The sequence below is a fragment of the Pristiophorus japonicus genome, chromosome 23 (genome assembly GCF_044704955.1).
Source record: "Pristiophorus japonicus isolate sPriJap1 chromosome 23, sPriJap1.hap1, whole genome shotgun sequence".
Taxonomy (NCBI): Eukaryota; Metazoa; Chordata; class Chondrichthyes; family Pristiophoridae; genus Pristiophorus; species Pristiophorus japonicus.
In genome coordinates, this window is record NC_091999.1 from 4,853,236 (window position 1) to 4,871,134 (window position 17,899).

Here is a 17,899-nt window from a genome sequence, read left to right on the forward strand (position 1 = left end):
GAGGGACCTCCCCAGATACTGGAGTGTATGAGGGAGGGGTTAGAGGGCCGTACCCCCAGATACAGGAGTGTTAGAGAGGGGTTAGAGTGCCCTCCCCATATACAGTAGTGTGAGAGAGGGGTTAGAGGGAGCTCCCCAGATACAGGAGTGTGAGAGAGGGGTTAGAGGGGCCTCCCCAGATACAGGAGTGTGAGAGAGAGGAGTTAGAGCGACCTCCCCAGATACAGGAGTGTGAGAGAGGAGTTAGAGGGACCTCCCCAGATACAGGAGTGTGTGAGAGAGGGGTTAGAGGGGCCTCCCCAGATACAGGAGTGTGTGAGAGAGGGGTGAGAGGGACCTCCCCAGATACAGGAGTGCGTGAGAGAGGGGTTAGAGGGACCTCCCCAGATACAGGAGTGTGGGAGAGAGGGGTTAGAGGGACCTCCCCAGATACAGGAGTGTGTGAGAGAGGGGTTAGAGGGACCTCCCCAGATACAGGAGTGTGTGAGGCGGGTGTTAGAGGGACCTCCCCAGATACAGGAGTGTGTGAGAGGGAGGTTAGAGGGAGCTCCCCAGATACAGGAGTGTGAGAGAGAGGGGTTAGAGGCAGCTTCCCAGATACAGGAGTGTGTGAGAGGGGTTAGAGGGCCCTCCCCAGATACTGGAGTGTGTGAGAGGGGTTAGAGGGCCCTCCCCAGATACTGGAGTGTGTGAGAGAGGGGTTAGAGGGACCTCCCCAGATACAGGAGTGTGAGAGAGAGGGGTTAGAGGGAGCTTCCCAGATACAGGAGTGTGAGAGAGAGGGGTTAGAGGGACCTCCCCAGATACAGGAGTGTGTGAGAGGGAGGTTAGAGGGACCTCCCCAGATACAGGAGTGTGTGAGAGGGGTTAGAGGGACCTCCCCAGATACAGGAGTGTGTGAGAGGGGTTAGAGGGAGCTCCCCAGATACAGGAGTGTGTGAGAGGGGTTAGAGGGCCCTCCCCAGATACAGGAGTGTGAGAGAGAGGGGTTAGAGGGACCTCCCCAGATGCAGGAGTGTGTGAGAGGGGTTAGAGGGCCCTCCCCAGATACAGGAGTGTGTGTGAGAGAGGGGTTAGCGGGACCTCCCCAGATACAGGAGTGTGTGTGAGAGAGGGGTTAGAGGGACCTCCCCAGATACAGGAGTGTGAGAGAGGGGTTAGAGGGACCTCCCCAGATACAGTAGTGTGAGAGAGGGGTTAGAGGGACCTCCGCAGATACAGGAGTGTGAGAGAGAGGGGTTAGAGGGAGCTCCCCAGATACAGGAGTGTGTGAGGCGGGTGTTAGAGGGAGCTCCCCAGATACAGGAGTGTGAGAGAGGGGTTAGAGGGAGCTCCCCAGATACAGGAGTGTGAGAGAGAGGGGTTAGAGGGACCTCCCCAGATACAGGTGTGTGAGAGAGGGGTTAGAGCGACCTCCCCAGATACAGGAGTGAGAGAGGGGTTAGAGGGGCCTCCCCAGATACAGGAGTGAGAGAGGTTAAAGGGACCTCCCCAGATACAGGAGTGTGTGAGAGAGAGGTTAGAGGGGCCTCCCCAGATACAGGAGTGTGAGAGAGGGGTTAGAGAGCCCTTCCCAGATACAGGAGTGTGAGAGAGAGGGGTTAGAGGGAGCTTCCCAGATACAGGAGTGTGAGAGAGGGGTTAGAGGGCCCTCCCCAGATACAGGAGTGTGAGAGAGAGGGGTTAGAGGGACCTCCCCAGATACAGGAGTGTGTGAGAGGGGTTAGAGGGAGCTCCCCAGATACAGGAGTGTGTGAGAGGGGTTAGAGGGCCCTCCCCAGATACAGGAGTGTGAGAGAGAGGGGTTAGAGGGACCTCCCCAGATGCAGGAGTGTGTGAGAGGGGTTAGAGGGCCCTCCCCAGATACAGGAGTGTGTGTGAGAGAGGGGTTAGCGGGACCTCCCCAGATACAGGAGTGTGTGTGAGAGAGGGGTTAGAGGGACCTCCCCAGATACAGGAGTGTGAGAGAGGGGTTAGAGGGACCTCCCCAGATACAGGAGTGTGTGAGAGGGAGGTTAGAGGGACCTCCCCAGATACAGGAGTGTGTGAGAGGGGTTAGAGGGACCTCCCCAGATACAGGAGTGTGTGAGAGGGGTTAGAGGGAGCTCCCCAGATACAGGAGTGTGTGAGAGGGGTTAGAGGGCCCTCCCCAGATACAGGAGTGTGAGAGAGAGGGGTTAGAGGGACCTCCCCAGATGCAGGAGTGTGTGAGAGGGGTTAGAGGGCCCTCCCCAGATACAGGAGTGTGTGTGAGAGAGGGGTTAGCGGGACCTCCCCAGATACAGGAGTGTGTGTGAGAGAGGGGTTAGAGGGACCTCCCCAGATACAGGAGTGTGAGAGAGGGGTTAGAGGGACCTCCCCAGATACAGTAGTGTGAGAGAGGGGTTAGAGGGACCTCCGCAGATACAGGAGTGTGAGAGAGAGGGGTTAGAGGGAGCTCCCCAGATACAGGAGTGTGTGAGGCGGGTGTTAGAGGGAGCTCCCCAGATACAGGAGTGTGAGAGAGGGGTTAGAGGGAGCTCCCCAGATACAGGAGTGTGAGAGAGAGGGGTTAGAGGGACCTCCCCAGATACAGGAGTGTGAGAGAGGGGTTAGAGCGACCTCCCCAGATACAGGAGTGAGAGAGGGGTTAGAGGGGCCTCCCCAGATACAGGAGTGAGAGAGGTTAAAGGGACCTCCCCAGATACAGGAGTGTGTGAGAGAGAGGTTAGAGGGGCCTCCCCAGATACAGGAGTGTGAGAGAGGGGTTAGAGAGCCCTTCCCAGATACAGGAGTGTGAGAGAGAGGGGTTAGAGGGAGCTTCCCAGATACAGGAGTGTGAGAGAGAGGGGTTAGAGGGACCTCCCCAGATACAGGAGTGTGTGAGAGGGAGGTTAGAGGGACCTCCCCAGATACAGGAGTGTGTGAGAGGGGTTAGAGGGACCTCCCCAGATACAGGAGTGTGTGAGAGGGGTTAGAGGGAGCTCCCCAGATACAGGAGTGTGTGAGAGGGGTTAGAGGGCCCTCCCCAGATACAGGAGTGTGAGAGAGAGGGGTTAGAGGGACCTCCCCAGATGCAGGAGTGTGTGAGAGGGGTTAGAGGGCCCTCCCCAGATACAGGAGTGTGTGTGAGAGAGGGGTTAGCGGGACCTCCCCAGATACAGGAGTGTGTGTGAGAGAGGGGTTAGAGGGACCTCCCCAGATACAGGAGTGTGAGAGAGGGGTTAGAGGGACCTCCCCAGATACAGTAGTGTGAGAGAGGGGTTAGAGGGACCTCCGCAGATACAGGAGTGTGAGAGAGAGGGGTTAGAGGGAGCTCCCCAGATACAGGAGTGTGTGAGGCGGGTGTTAGAGGGAGCTCCCCAGATACAGGAGTGTGAGAGAGGGGTTAGAGGGAGCTCCCCAGATACAGGAGTGTGAGAGAGAGGGGTTAGAGGGACCTCCCCAGATACAGGAGTGTGAGAGAGGGGTTAGAGCGACCTCCCCAGATACAGGAGTGAGAGAGGGGTTAGAGGGGCCTCCCCAGATACAGGAGTGAGAGAGGTTAAAGGGACCTCCCCAGATACAGGAGTGTGTGAGAGAGAGGTTAGAGGGGCCTCCCCAGATACAGGAGTGTGAGAGAGGGGTTAGAGAGCCCTTCCCAGATACAGGAGTGTGGGAGAGGGGTTAGAGGGACCTCCCCAGATATGGAGTGAGAGAGAGTGGTTAGATGGAGCTCCCCAGATACGGAGTGTGAGAGAGGGATTAGAGGGACCTCCCCAGATACGGGAATGTGAGAGAGGGGTTAGAGGGACCTCCCCAGATACAGGAGTGTGAGAGAGAGGCGTTAGAGGGACCTCCCCAGATACTGGAGTGTATGAGGGAGGGGTTAGAAGGGCCGTACCCCCAGATACAGGAGTGTGAGAGAGGGTTAGAGTGCCCTCCCCATATACAGTAGTGTGAGAGAGGGGTTAGAGGGAGCTCCCCAGATACAGGAGTGTGAGAGAGGGGTTAGAGGGGCCTCCCCAGATACAGGAGTGTGAGAGAGATGAGTTAGAGCGACCTCCCCAGATACAGGAGTGTGAGAGAGGAGTTAGAGGGACCTCCCCAGATACAGGAGTGTGTGAGAGAGGGGTTAGAGGGGCCTCCCCAGATACAGGAGTGTGTGAGAGAGGGGTTAGAGGGTCCTCCCCAGATACAGGAGTGCGTGAGAGAGGGGTTAGAGGGACCTCCCCAGATACAGGAGTGTGGGAGAGAGGGGTTAGAGGGACCTCCCCAGATACAGGAGTGTGTGAGAGAGGGGTTAGAGGGATCTCCCCAGATACAGTAGTGTGAGAGAGGGGTTAGAGGGACCTCCCCAGATACAGGAGTGTGAGAGAGAGGGGTTAGAGGGAGCTCCCCAGATACAGGAGTGTGTGAGGCGGGTGTTAGAGGGACCTCCCCAGATACAGGAGTGTGTGAGAGGGAGGTTAGAGGGACCTCCCCAGATAGAGGAGTGTGTGAGAGAGGGGTTAGAGGGAGCTCCCCAGATACAGGAGTGTGAGAGAGAGGGGTTAGAGGGACCTCCCCAGATACAGGATTGTGTGTGAGAGCGGGGTTAGAGGGACCTCCCCAGATACAGGAGTGTGAGAGAAGGGTTAAAGGGAGCTCCCCAGATACAGCAGTGTGTGAGAGAGGGGTTAGAGGGACCTCCCCAGATACAGGAGTGTGAGAGAGGGGTTAAAGGGAGCTCCCCAGATACAGGAGTGTGTGAGAGAGAGGGTTAGAGGGACCTCCCCAGATACAGGAGTGTGTGAGAGAGGGGTTAGAGGGACCTCCCCAGATACAGGAGTGTGAGAGAGGGGTTCGAGGGGCCTCCCCAGATACAAGAGTGTGTGAGAGAGAGGGATTAGAGGGACCTCCCCAGATACAGGAGTGTGTGAGAGGGAGGTTAGAGGGACCTCCCCAGATACAGGAGTGTGTGAGAGAGGGTTTAGAGGGACCTCCCCAGATACAGTAGTGTGAGAGAGGGGTTAGAGGGACCTCCGCAGATACAGGAGTGTGAGAGAGAGGGGTTAGAGGGAGCTCCCCAGATACAGGAGTGTGTGAGGCGGGTGTTAGAGGGAGCTCCCCAGATACAGGAGTGTGAGAGAGGGGTTAGAGGGAGCTCCCCAGATACAGGAGTGTGAGAGAGAGGGGTTAGAGGGACCTCCCCAGATACAGGAGTGTGAGAGAGGGGTTAGAGGGACCTCCCCAGATACAGGAGTGAGAGAGGGGTTAGAGGGGCCTCCCCAGATACAGGAGTGAGAGAGGTTAAAGGGACCTCCCCAGATACAGGAGTGTGTGAGAGAGGGGTTAGAGGGGCCTCCCCAGATACAGGAGTGTGAGAGAGGGGTTAGAGAGCCCTTCCCAGATACAGGAGTGTGGGAGAGGGGTTAGAGGGACCTCCCCAGATATGGAGTGAGAGAGAGTGGTTAGATGGAGCTCCCCAGATACGGAGTGTGAGAGAGGGATTAGAGGGACCTCCCCAGATACAGGAATGTGAGAGAGGGGTTAGAGGGACCTCCCCAGATACAGGAGTGTGAGAGAGAGGCGTTAGAGGGACCTCCCCAGATACTGGAGTGTATGAGGGAGGGGTTAGAAGGGCCGTACCCCCAGATACAGGAGTGTGAGAGAGGGGTTAGAGTGCCCTCCCCATATACAGTAGTGTGAGAGAGGGGTTAGAGGGAGCTCCCCAGATACAGGAGTGTGAGAGAGGGGTTAGAGGGGCCTCCCCAGATACAGGAGTGTGAGAGAGAGGAGTTAGAGCGACCTCCCCAGATACAGGAGTGTGAGAGAGGAGTTAGAGGGACCTCCCCAGATACAGGAGTGTGTGAGAGAGGGGTTAGAGGGGCCTCCCCAGATACAGGAGTGTGTGAGAGAGGGGTTAGAGGGACCTCCCCAGATACAGGAGTGCGTGAGAGAGGGGTTAGAGGGACCTCCCCAGATACAGGAGTGTGGGAGAGAGGGGTTAGAGGGACCTCCCCAGATACAGGAGTGTGTGAGAGAGGGGTTAGAGGGATCTCCCCAGATACAGTAGTGTGAGAGAGGGGTTAGAGGGACCTCCCCAGATACAGGAGTGTGAGAGAGAGGGGTTAGAGGGAGCTCCCCAGATACAGGAGTGTGTGAGGTGGGTGTTAGAGGGACCTCCCCAGGTACAGGAGTGTGTGAGAGGGAGGTTAGAGGGACCTCCCCAGATACAGGAGTGTGTGAGAGAGGGGTTAGAGGGAGCTCCCCAGATACAGGAGTGTGAGAGAGAGGGGTTAGAGGGACCTCCCCAGATACAGGAGTGTGAGAGAGGGGTTAGAGGGACCTCCCCGGATACAGGAGTGAGAGAGAGGTTAGAGGGGCCTCCCCAGATACAGGAGTGAGAGAGGTTAGTGGGACCTCCCCAGATACAGGAGTGTGTGAGAGAGGGGTTAGAGGGGCCTCCCCAGATACAGGGGTGTGTAAGAGAGGGGTTAGCGGGACCTCCCCAGATTCAGGAGTGTGTGAGAGAGGCGTTAGAGGGAGCTCCCCAGATACAGGAGTGTGTGAGAGAGAGGGGTTAGAGGGACCTCCCCAGATACTGGAGTGTGTGAGAGAGGGGTTAGAGGGACCTCCCCAGATACAGGAGTGTGAGAGAGAGGGGTTAGAGGGAGCTTCCCAGATACAGGAGTGTGAGAGAGAGGGGTTAGAGGGACCTCCCCAGATACAGGAGTGTGTGAGAGGGGTTAGAGGGACCTCCCCAGATACAGGAGTGTGTGAGAGGGGTTAGAGGGAGCTCCCCAGATACAGGGGTGTGTGAGAGGGGTTAGAGGGCCCTCCCCAGATACAGGAGTGTGAGAGAGAGGGGTCAGAGGGACCTCCCCAGATGCAGGAGTGTGTGAGAGGGGTTAGAGGGCCCTCCCCAGATACAGGAGTGTGTGTGAGACAGGGGTTAGCGGGACCTCCCCAGATACAGGAGTGTGTGTGAGAGAGGGGTTAGAGGGACCTCCCCAGATACAGGAGTGTGAGAGAGGGGTTAGAGGGACCTCCCCAGATACAGGAGTGTGTGTGAGGGAGGTTAGAGGGACCTCCCCAGATACAGGAGTGTGTGAGAGGGGTTAGTGGGACCTCCCCAGACACAGGAGTGTGTGAGAGGGGTCAGAGGGAGCTCCCCAGATACAGGAGTGTGTGAGAGGGGTTAGAGGGCCCTCCCCAGATACAGGAGTGTGTGTGAGAGAGAGGGGTTAGAGGGACCTCCCCAGATACAGGAGTGTGTGTGAGAGGGGTTAGAAGGACCTCCCCAGATACAGGAATGTGAGAGAAGGGGTTAGAGGGACCTCCCCAGATACAGGAGTGTGAGAGAGAGGGGTTAGAGGAAGCTCCCCAGATACAGGAGTGTGTGAGGCGGGTGTTAGAGGGACCTCCCCAGATACAGGAGTGTGTGAGAGGGAGGGTAGAGGGACCTCCCCAGATACAGGAGTGTGAGTGAGAGGGGTTAGAGGGACCTCCCCAGATACAGGAGTGTGTGAGAGAGGGGTTAGAGGGACCTCCCCAGATACAGGAATGTGAGAGAAGGGATTAGAGGGACCTCCCCAGATACAGGAGTGTGAGAGAGAGGGGTTAGAGGGAGCTCCCCAGATACAGGAGTGTGTGAGGCGGGTGTTAGAGGGACCTCCCCAGATACAGGAGTGTGTGAGAGGGAGGTTAGAGGGACCTCCCCAGATACAGGAGTGTGAGTGAGAGGGGTTAGAGGGACCTCCCCAGATACAGGAGTGTGTGAGAGGGGTTAGAGGGACCTCCCCAAATACAGGAGTGTGAGAGAGAGGGGTTAGAGGGAGCTCCCCAGATACAGGAGTGTGTGAGCCGGGTGTTAGAGGGACCTCCCCAGATACAGGAGTGTGAGAGAGGGGTTAGAGGGACCTCCCCAGATACAGGAGTGTGAGAGAGAGGGGTTCGAGGGAGCTCCCCAGATACAGGAGTGTGTGAGGCGGGTGTTAGAGGGACCTCCCCAGATACAGGAGTGTGTGAGAGGGAGGTTAGAGGGACATCCCCAGATACAGCAGTGTGTGAGAGAGGGTTTAGAGGGACCTCCCCAGATACAGGAGTGAGAGAGAGGGGTTAGAGGGACCTCCCCAGATACAGGAGTGTGTGAGAGAGGGGTTAGAGGGACCTCCCCAGATACAGGAGTGTGCGAGAGGGGTTAGAGGAACCTCCCCAGATACAGGAGTGTGAGAGAGAGGGGTTAGAGGGACCTCCCCAGATACAGGACTGTGCGAGAGGGGTTAGAGGGACCTCCCCAGATACAGGAGTGTGTGAGGCGGGTGTTAGAGGGACCTCCCCAGATACAGGAGTGTGTGAGAGAGCGGTTAGAGGGACCTCCCCAGATACAGGAGTGTGTGTGAGAGGGGTTAGAGGGACCTCCCCAGATACAAGAGTGTGAGAGAGAGAGGGGTTAGAGGGACCTCCCCAGATACAGGAATGTGTGTGAGAGGGGTTAGAGGGACCTCCCCAGATACAGGAGTGTGAGAGAGAGAGGGGTTAGAGGGACCTCCCCAGATACAGGAGTGTGAGAGAGGGGGGTTAGAGGGACCTCCCCAGATACAGGAGTGTGAGAGAGAGAGGGGTTAGAGGGACCTCCCCAGATACAGGAGTGTGAGAGAGAGGGGTTAGAGGGACCTCCCCAGATACAGGAGTGTGTGTGAGAGAGGGGTTAGAGGGACCTCCCCAGATACAGGAGTGAGAGAGAGGGGTTAGAGGGAGCTCCCCAGATACAGGAGTGTGTGAGAGAGAGGTTAGAGGGACCTCCCCAGATACAGGAGTGTGTGAGGCGGGTGTTAGAGGGACCTCCCCAGATACAGGAGTGTGAGAGAGAGGGGTTAGAGGGACCTCCCCAGATACAGGAGTGTTAGAGAGAGGGGTTAGAGGGACCTCCCCAGATAGAGGAGTGTGTGAGAGAGGGTTAGAGGGACCTCCCCAGATACAGGAGTGTGTGAGAGAGGGGTTAGAGGGACCTCCCCAGATACAGGAGTGTGAGAGAGGGGTTAGAGGGACCTCCCCAGATACAGGAGTGTGCGAGAGGGGTTAGAGGGACCTCCCCAGATACAGGAGTGTGTGAGAGAGGGGTTAGAGGGACCTCCCCAGATACAGGAGTGTGTGTGAGGGAGGTTAGAAGGACCTCCCCAGATACAGGAGTGTGTGAGAGGGGTTAGTGGGACCTCCCCAGATACAGGAGTGTGTGAGAGGGGTCAGAGGGAGCTCCCCAGATACAGGAGTGTGTGAGAGGGGTTAGAGGGCCCTCCCCAGATACAGGAGTGTGTGTGAGAGAGGGGTTAGAGGGACCTCCCCAGATACAGGAGTGTGTGTGAGAGAGGGGTTAGAGGGACCTCCCCAGATACAGGAGTGTGAGAGAGGAGTTAGAGGGACCTCCCCAGATACAGGAGTGTGTGAGAGAGGGGTTAGAGGGGCCTCCCCAGATACAGGAGTGTGTGAGAGAGGGGTTAGAGGGACCTCCCCAGATACAGGAGTGCGTGAGAGAGGGGTTAGAGGGACCTCCCCAGATACAGGAGTGTGGGAGAGAGGGGTTAGAGGGACCTCCCCAGATACAGGAGTGTGTGAGAGAGGGGTTAGAGGGATCTCCCCAGATACAGTGGTGTGAGAGAGGGGTTAGAGGGACCTCCCCAGATACAGGAGTGTGAGAGAGAGGGGTTAGAGGGAGCTCCCCAGATACAGGAGTGTGTGAGGCGGGTGTTAGAGGGACCTCCCCAGATACAGGAGTGTGTGAGAGGGAGGTTAGAGAGACCTCCCCAGATACAGGAGTGTGTGAGAGAGGGGTTAGAGGGAGTTCCCCAGATACAGGAGTGTGTGAGGCGGGTGTTAGAGGGAGCTCCCCAGATACAGGAGTGTGAGAGAGGGGTTGGAGGGAGCTCCCCAGATACAGGAGTGTGAGAGAGAGGGGTTAGAGAGACCTCCCCAGATACAGGAGTGTGAGAGAGGGGTTAGAGGGACCTCCCCAGATACAGGAGTGAGATAGGGGTTAGAGGGGCCTCCCCAGATACAGGAGTGAGAGAGGTTAGAGGGACCTCCCCAGATACAGGAGTGTGTGAGCGAGGGGTTAGAGGGGCCTCCCCAGATACAGGGGTGTGTGAGAGAGGGGTTAGAGGTACCTCCCCAGATTCAGGAGTGTGTGAGAGAGGGGTTAGAGGGAGCTCCCCAGATACAGGAGTGTGTGAGAGAGAGGGGTTAGAGGGACCTCCCCAGATACTGGAGTGCGTGAGAGAGGGGTTAGAGGGACCTCCCCAGATACAGGAGTGTGAGAGAGGGGTTAGAGGGACCTCCCCAGATACAGGAGTGAGAGAGGGGTTAGAGGGGCCTCCCCAGATACAGGAGTGAGAGAGGCGTTAGAGGGGCCTCCCCAGATACAGGAGTGAGAGAGGTTAAAGGGACCTCCCCAGATACAGGAGTGTGTGAGAGGGAGGTTAAAGGGACCTCCCCAGATACAGGAGTGTGTGAGAGAGGGTTTAGAGGGACCTCCCCAGATACAGTAGTGTGAGAGAGGGGTTAGAGGGACCTCCGCAGATACAGGAGTGTGAGAGAGAGGGGTTAGAGGGAGCTCCCCAGATACAGGAGTGTGTGAGGCGGGTGTTAGAGGGAGCTCCCCAGATACAGGAGTGTGAGAGAGGGGTTAGAGGGAGCTCCCCAGATACAGGAGTGTGAGAGAGAGGGGTTAGAGGGACCTCCCCAGATACAGGAGTGTGAGAGAGGGGTTAGAGGGACCTCCCCAGATACAGGAGTGAGAGAGGGGTTAGAGGGGCCTCCCCAGATACAGGAGTGAGAGAGGTTAAAGGGACCTCCCCAGATACAGGAGTGTGTGAGAGAGGGGTTAGAGGGGCCTCCCCAGATACAGGAGTGTGAGAGAGGGGTTAGAGAGCCCTTCCCAGATACAGGAGTGTGGGAGAGGGGTTAGAGGGACCTCCCCAGATATGGAGTGAGAGAGAGTGGTTAGATGGAGCTCCCCAGATACGGAGTGTGAGAGAGGGATTAGAGGGACCTCCCCAGATACGGGAATGTGAGAGAGGGGTTAGAGGGACCTCCCCAGATACAGGAGTGTGAGAGAGAGGCGTTAGAGGGACCTCCCCAGATAGTGGAGTGTATGAGGGAGGGGTTAGAGGGCCGTACCCCCAGATACAGGAGTGTTAGAGAGGGGTTAGAGTGCCCTCCCCATATACAGTAGTGTGAGAGAGGGGTTAGAGGGAGCTCCCCAGATACAGGAGTGTGAGAGAGGGGTTAGAGGGGCCTCCCCAGATACAGGAGTGTGAGAGAGAGGAGTTAGAGCGACCTCCCCAGATACAGGAGTGTGAGAGAGGAGTTAGAGGGACCTCCCCAGATACAGGAGTGTGTGAGAGAGGGGTTCGAGGGGCCTCCCCAGATACAGGAGTGTGTGAGAGAGGGGTGAGAGGGACCTCCCCAGATACAGGAGTGCGTGAGAGAGGGGTTAGAGGGACCTCCCCAGATACAGGAGTGTGGGAGAGAGGGGTTAGAGGGACCTCCCCAGATACAGGAGTGTGTGAGAGAGGGGTTAGAGGGATCTCCCCAGATACAGTAGTGTGAGAGAGGGGTTAGAGGGACCTCCCCAGATACAGGAGTGTGAGAGAGAGGGGCTAGAGGGAGCTCCCCAGATACAGGAGTGTGTGAGGCGGGTGTTAGAGGGACCTCCCCAGATACAGGAGTGTGTGAGAGAGGGGTTAGAGGGATCTCCCCAGATACAGTAGTGTGAGAGAGGGGCTAGAGGGAGCTTCCCAGATACAGGAGTGTGAGAGAGAGGGGTTAGAGGGACCTCCCCAGATACTGGAGTGTGTGAGAGGGGTTAGAGGCAGCTTCCCAGATACAGGAGTGTGAGAGAGAGGGGTTAGAGGGACCTCCCCAGATACTGGAGTGTGTGAGAGAGGGGTTAGAGGGACCTCCCCAGATACAGGAGTGTGAGAGAGAGGGGTTAGAGGGAGCTTCCCAGATACAGGAGTGTGAGAGAGAGGGGTTAGAGGGACCTCCCCAGATACAGGAGTGTGTGAGAGGGAGGTTAGAGGGACCTCCCCAGATACAGGAGTGTGTGAGAGGGGTTAGAGGGACCTCCCCAGATACAGGAGTGTGTGAGAGGGGTTAGAGGGAGCTCCCCAGATACAGGAGTGTGTGAGAGGGGTTAGAGGGCCCTCCCCAGATACAGGAGTGTGAGAGAGAGGGGTTAGAGGGACCTCCCCAGATGCAGGAGTGTGTGAGAGGGGTTAGAGGGCCCTCCCCAGATACAGGAGTGTGTGTGAGAGAGGGGTTAGCGGGACCTCCCCAGATACAGGAGTGTGTGTGAGAGAGGGGTTAGAGGGACCTCCCCAGATACAGGAGTGTGAGAGAGGGGTTAGAGGGACCTCCCCAGATACAGTAGTGTGAGAGAGGGGTTAGAGGGACCTCCGCAGATACAGGAGTGTGAGAGAGAGGGGTTAGAGGGAGCTCCCCAGATACAGGAGTGTGTGAGGCGGGTGTTAGAGGGAGCTCCCCAGATACAGGAGTGTGAGAGAGGGGTTAGAGGGAGCTCCCCAGATACAGGAGTGTGAGAGAGAGGGGTTAGAGGGACCTCCCCAGATACAGGAGTGTGAGAGAGGGGTTAGAGCGACCTCCCCAGATACAGGAGTGAGAGAGGGGTTAGAGGGGCCTCCCCAGATACAGGAGTGAGAGAGGTTAAAGGGACCTCCCCAGATACAGGAGTGTGTGAGAGAGAGGTTAGAGGGGCCTCCCCAGATACAGGAGTGTGAGAGAGGGGTTAGAGAGCCCTTCCCAGATACAGGAGTGTGGGAGAGGGGTTAGAGGGACCTCCCCAGATATGGAGTGAGAGAGAGTGGTTAGATGGAGCTCCCCAGATACGGAGTGTGAGAGAGGGATTAGAGGGACCTCCCCAGATACAGGAATGTGAGAGAGGGGTTAGAGGGACCTCCCCAGATACAGGAGTGTGAGAGAGAGGCGTTAGAGGGACCTCCCCAGATACTGGAGTGTATGAGGGAGGGGTTAGAAGGGCCGTACCCCCAGATACAGGAGTGTGAGAGAGGGGTTAGAGTGCCCTCCCCATATACAGTAGTGTGAGAGAGGGGTTAGAGGGAGCTCCCCAGATACAGGAGTGTGAGAGAGGGGTTAGAGGGGCCTCCCCAGATACAGGAGTGTGAGAGAGATGAGTTAGAGCGACCTCCCCAGATACAGGAGTGTGAGAGAGGAGTTAGAGGGACCTCCCCAGATACAGGAGTGTGTGAGAGAGGGGTTAGAGGGGCCTCCCCAGATACAGGAGTGTGTGAGAGAGGGGTTAGAGGGTCCTCCCCAGATACAGGAGTGCGTGAGAGAGGGGTTAGAGGGACCTCCCCAGATACAGGAGTGTGGGAGAGAGGGGTTAGAGGGACCTCCCCAGATACAGGAGTGTGTGAGAGAGGGGTTAGAGGGATCTCCCCAGATACAGTAGTGTGAGAGAGGGGTTAGAGGGACCTCCCCAGATACAGGAGTGTGAGAGAGAGGGGTTAGAGGGAGCTCCCCAGATACAGGAGTGTGTGAGGCGGGTGTTAGAGGGACCTCCCCAGATACAGGAGTGTGTGAGAGAGGGTTTAGAGGGACCTCCCCAGATACAGTAGTGTGAGAGAGGGGTTAGAGGGACCTCCGCAGATACAGGAGTGTGAGAGAGAGGGGTTAGAGGGAGCTCCCCAGATACAGGAGTGTGTGAGGCGGGTGTTAGAGGGAGCTCCCCAGATACAGGAGTGTGAGAGAGGGGTTAGAGGGAGCTCCCCAGATACAGGAGTGTGAGAGAGAGGGGTTAGAGGGACCTCCCCAGATACAGGAGTGTGAGAGAGGGGTTAGAGGGACCTCCCCAGATACAGGAGTGAGAGAGGGGTTAGAGGGGCCTCCCCAGATACAGGAGTGAGAGAGGTTAAAGGGACCTCCCCAGATACAGGAGTGTGTGAGAGAGGGGTTAGAGGGGCCTCCCCAGATACAGGAGTGTGAGAGAGGGGTTAGAGAGCCCTTCCCAGATACAGGAGTGTGGGATAGGGGTTAGAGGGACCTCCCCAGATATGGAGTGAGAGAGAGTGGTTAGATGGAGCTCCCCAGATACGGAGTGTGAGAGAGGGATTAGAGGGACCTCCCCAGATACAGGAATGTGAGAGAGGGGTTAGAGGGACCTCCCCAGATACAGGAGTGTGAGAGAGAGGCGTTAGAGGGACCTCCCCAGATACTGGAGTGTATGAGGGAGGGGTTAGAAGGGCCGTACCCCCAGATACAGGAGTGTGAGAGAGGGGTTAGAGTGCCCTCCCCATATACAGTAGTGTGAGAGAGGGGTTAGAGGGAGCTCCCCAGATACAGGAGTGTGAGAGAGGGGTTAGAGGGGCCTCCCCAGATACAGGAGTGTGAGAGAGAGGAGTTAGAGCGACCTCCCCAGATACAGGAGTGTGAGAGAGGAGTTAGAGGGACCTCCCCAGATACAGGAGTGTGTGAGAGAGGGGTTAGAGGGGCCTCCCCAGATACAGGAGTGTGTGAGAGAGGGGTTAGAGGGACCTCCCCAGATACAGGAGTGCGTGAGAGAGGGGTTAGAGGGACCTCCCCAGATACAGGAGTGTGGGAGAGAGGGGTTAGAGGGACCTCCCCAGATACAGGAGTGTGTGAGAGAGGGGTTAGAGGGATCTCCCCAGATACAGTAGTGTGAGAGAGGGGTTAGAGGGACCTCCCCAGATACAGGAGTGTGAGAGAGAGGGGTTAGAGGGAGCTCCCCAGATACAGGAGTGTGTGAGGTGGGTGTTAGAGGGACCTCCCCAGATACAGGAGTGTGTGAGAGGGAGGTTAGAGGGACCTCCCCAGATACAGGAGTGTGTGAGAGAGGGGTTAGAGGGAGCTCCCCAGATACAGGAGTGTGAGAGAGAGGGGTTAGAGGGACCTCCCCAGATACAGGAGTGTGAGAGAGGGGTTAGAGGGACCTCCCCGGATACAGGAGTGAGAGAGGGGTTAGAGGGGCCTCCCCAGATACAGGAGTGAGAGAGGTTAGTGGGACCTCCCCAGATACAGGAGTGTGTGAGAGAGGGGTTAGAGGGGCCTCCCCAGATACAGGGGTGTGTAAGAGAGGGGTTAGCGGGACCTCCCCAGATTCAGGAGTGTGTGAGAGAGGCGTTAGAGGGAGCTCCCCAGATACAGGAGTGTGTGAGAGAGAGGGGTTAGAGGGACCTCCCCAGATACTGGAGTGTGTGAGAGAGGGGTTAGAGGGACCTCCCCAGATACAGGAGTGTGAGAGAGAGGGGTTAGAGGGAGCTTCCCAGATACAGGAGTGTGAGAGAGAGGGGTTAGAGGGACCTCCCCAGATACAGGAGTGTGTGAGAGGGGTTAGAGGGACCTCCCCAGATACAGGAGTGTGTGAGAGGGGTTAGAGGGAGCTCCCCAGATACAGGGGTGTGTGAGAGGGGTTAGAGGGCCCTCCCCAGATACAGGAGTGTGAGAGAGAGGGGTCAGAGGGACCTCCCCAGATGCAGGAGTGTGTGAGAGGGGTTAGAGGGCCCTCCCCAGATACAGGAGTGTGTGTGAGACAGGGGTTAGCGGGACCTCCCCAGATACAGGAGTGTGCGAGAGGGGTTAGAGGGACCTCCCCAGATACAGGAGTGTGTGAGAGAGGGGTTAGAGGGAGCTCCCCAGATACAGGAGTGTGTGAGAGAGAGGGGTTAGAGGGACCTCCCCAGATACTGGAGTGTGTGAGAGAGGGGTTAGAGGGACCTCCCCAGATACAGGAGTGTGAGAGAGAGGGGTTAGAGGGAGCTTCCCAGATACAGGAGTGTGAGAGAGAGGGGTTAGAGGGACCTCCCCAGATACAGGAGTGTGTGAGAGGGGTTAGAGGGACCTCCCCAGATACAGGAGTGTGTGAGAGGGGTTAGAGGGAGCTCCCCAGATACAGGGGTGTGTGAGAGGGGTTAGAGGGCCCTCCCCAGATACAGGAGTGTGAGAGAGAGGGGTCAGAGGGACCTCCCCAGATGCAGGAGTGTGTGAGAGGGGTTAGAGGGCCCTCCCCAGATACAGGAGTGTGTGTGAGACAGGGGTTAGCGGGACCTCCCCAGATACAGGAGTGTGTGTGAGAGAGGGGTTAGAGGGACCTCCCCAGATACAGGAGTGTGAGAGAGGGGTTAGAGGGACCTCCCCAGATACAGGAGTGTGTGTGAGGGAGGTTAGAGGGACCTCCCCAGATACAGGAGTGTGTGAGAGAGGTTAGTGGGACCTCCCCAGACACAGGAGTGTGTGAGAGGGGTCAGAGGGAGCTCCCCAGATACAGGAGTGTGTGAGAGGGGTTAGAGGGCCCTCCCCAGATACAGGAGTGTGTGTGAGAGAGAGGGGTTAGAGGGACCTCCCCAGATACAGGAGTGTGTGTGAGAGGGGTTAGAAGGACCTCCCCAGATACAGGAATGTGAGAGAAGGGGTTAGAGGGACCTCCCCAGATACAGGAGTGTGAGAGAGAGGGGTTAGAGGAAGCTCCCCAGATACAGGAGTGTGTGAGCCGGGTGTTAGAGGGACCTCCCCAGATACAGGAGTGTGAGAGAGGGGTTAGAGGGACCTCCCCAGATACAGGAGTGTGAGAGAGAGGGGTTCGAGGGAGCTCCCCAGATACAGGAGTGTGTGAGGCGGGTGTTAGAGGGACCTCCCCAGATACAGGAGTGTGTGAGAGGGAGGTTAGAGGGACATCCCCAGATACAGCAGTGTGTGAGAGAGGGTTTAGAGGGACCTCCCCAGATACAGGAGTGAGAGAGAGGGGTTAGAGGGACCTCCCCAGATACAGGAGTGTGTGAGAGAGGGGTTAGAGGGACCTCCCCAGATACAGGAGTGTGCGAGAGGGGTTAGAGGAACCTCCCCAGATACAGGAGTGTGAGAGAGAGGGGTTAGAGGGACCTCCCCAGATACAGGAGTGTGCGAGAGGGGTTAGAGGGACCTCCCCAGATACAGGAGTGTGTGAGGCGGGTGTTAGAGGGACCTCCCCAGATACAGGAGTGTGTGAGAGAGCGGTTAGAGGGACCTCCCCAGATACAGGAGTGTGTGTGAGAGGGGTTAGAGGGACCTCCCCAGATACAAGAGTGTGAGAGAGAGAGGGGTTAGAGGGACCTCCCCAGATACAGGAATGTGTGTGAGAGGGGTTCGAGGGACCTCCCCAGATACAGGAGTGTGAGAGAGGGGGGTTAGAGGGACCTCCCCAGATACAGGAGTGTGAGAGAGAGAGGGGTTAGAGGGACCTCCCCAGATACAGGAGTGTGAGAGAGGGGGGTTAGAGGGACCTCCCCAGATACAGGAGTGTGAGAGAGAGAGGGGTTAGAGGGACCTCCCCAGATACAGGAGTGTGAGAGAGAGAGGGGTTAGAGGGACCTCCCCAGATACAGGAGTGTGAGAGAGGGGGGTTAGAGGGACCTCCCCAGATACAGGAGTGTGAGAGAGAGAGGGGTTAGAGGGACCTCCCCAGATACAGGAGTGTGAGAGAGAGGGGTTAGAGGGACCTCCCCAGATACAGGAGTGTGTGTGAGAGAGGGGTTAGAGGGACCTCCCCAGATACAGGAGTGTGAGAGAGGGGGGTTAGAGGGACCTCCCCAGATACAGGAGTGTGAGAGAGAGAGGGGTTAGAGGGACCTCCCCAGATACAGGAGTGTGAGAGAGAGGGGTTAGAGGGACCTCCCCAGATACAGGCGTGTGTGTGAGAGAGGGGTTAGAGGGAGCTCCCCAGATACAGGAGTGTGTGAGAGTGGTTAGAGGGACCTCCCCAGATACAGGAGTGTGAGCGAGGGGTTAGAGGAACCTCCCCAGATACAGGAGTGAGAGAGGGGTTCGAGGGACCTCCCCAGATACAGGAGTGTGTGAGAGAGGGGTTAGAGGGACCTCCCCGGATACAGGAGTGTGAGAGAGAGAGGGGTTAGAGGGACCTCCCCAG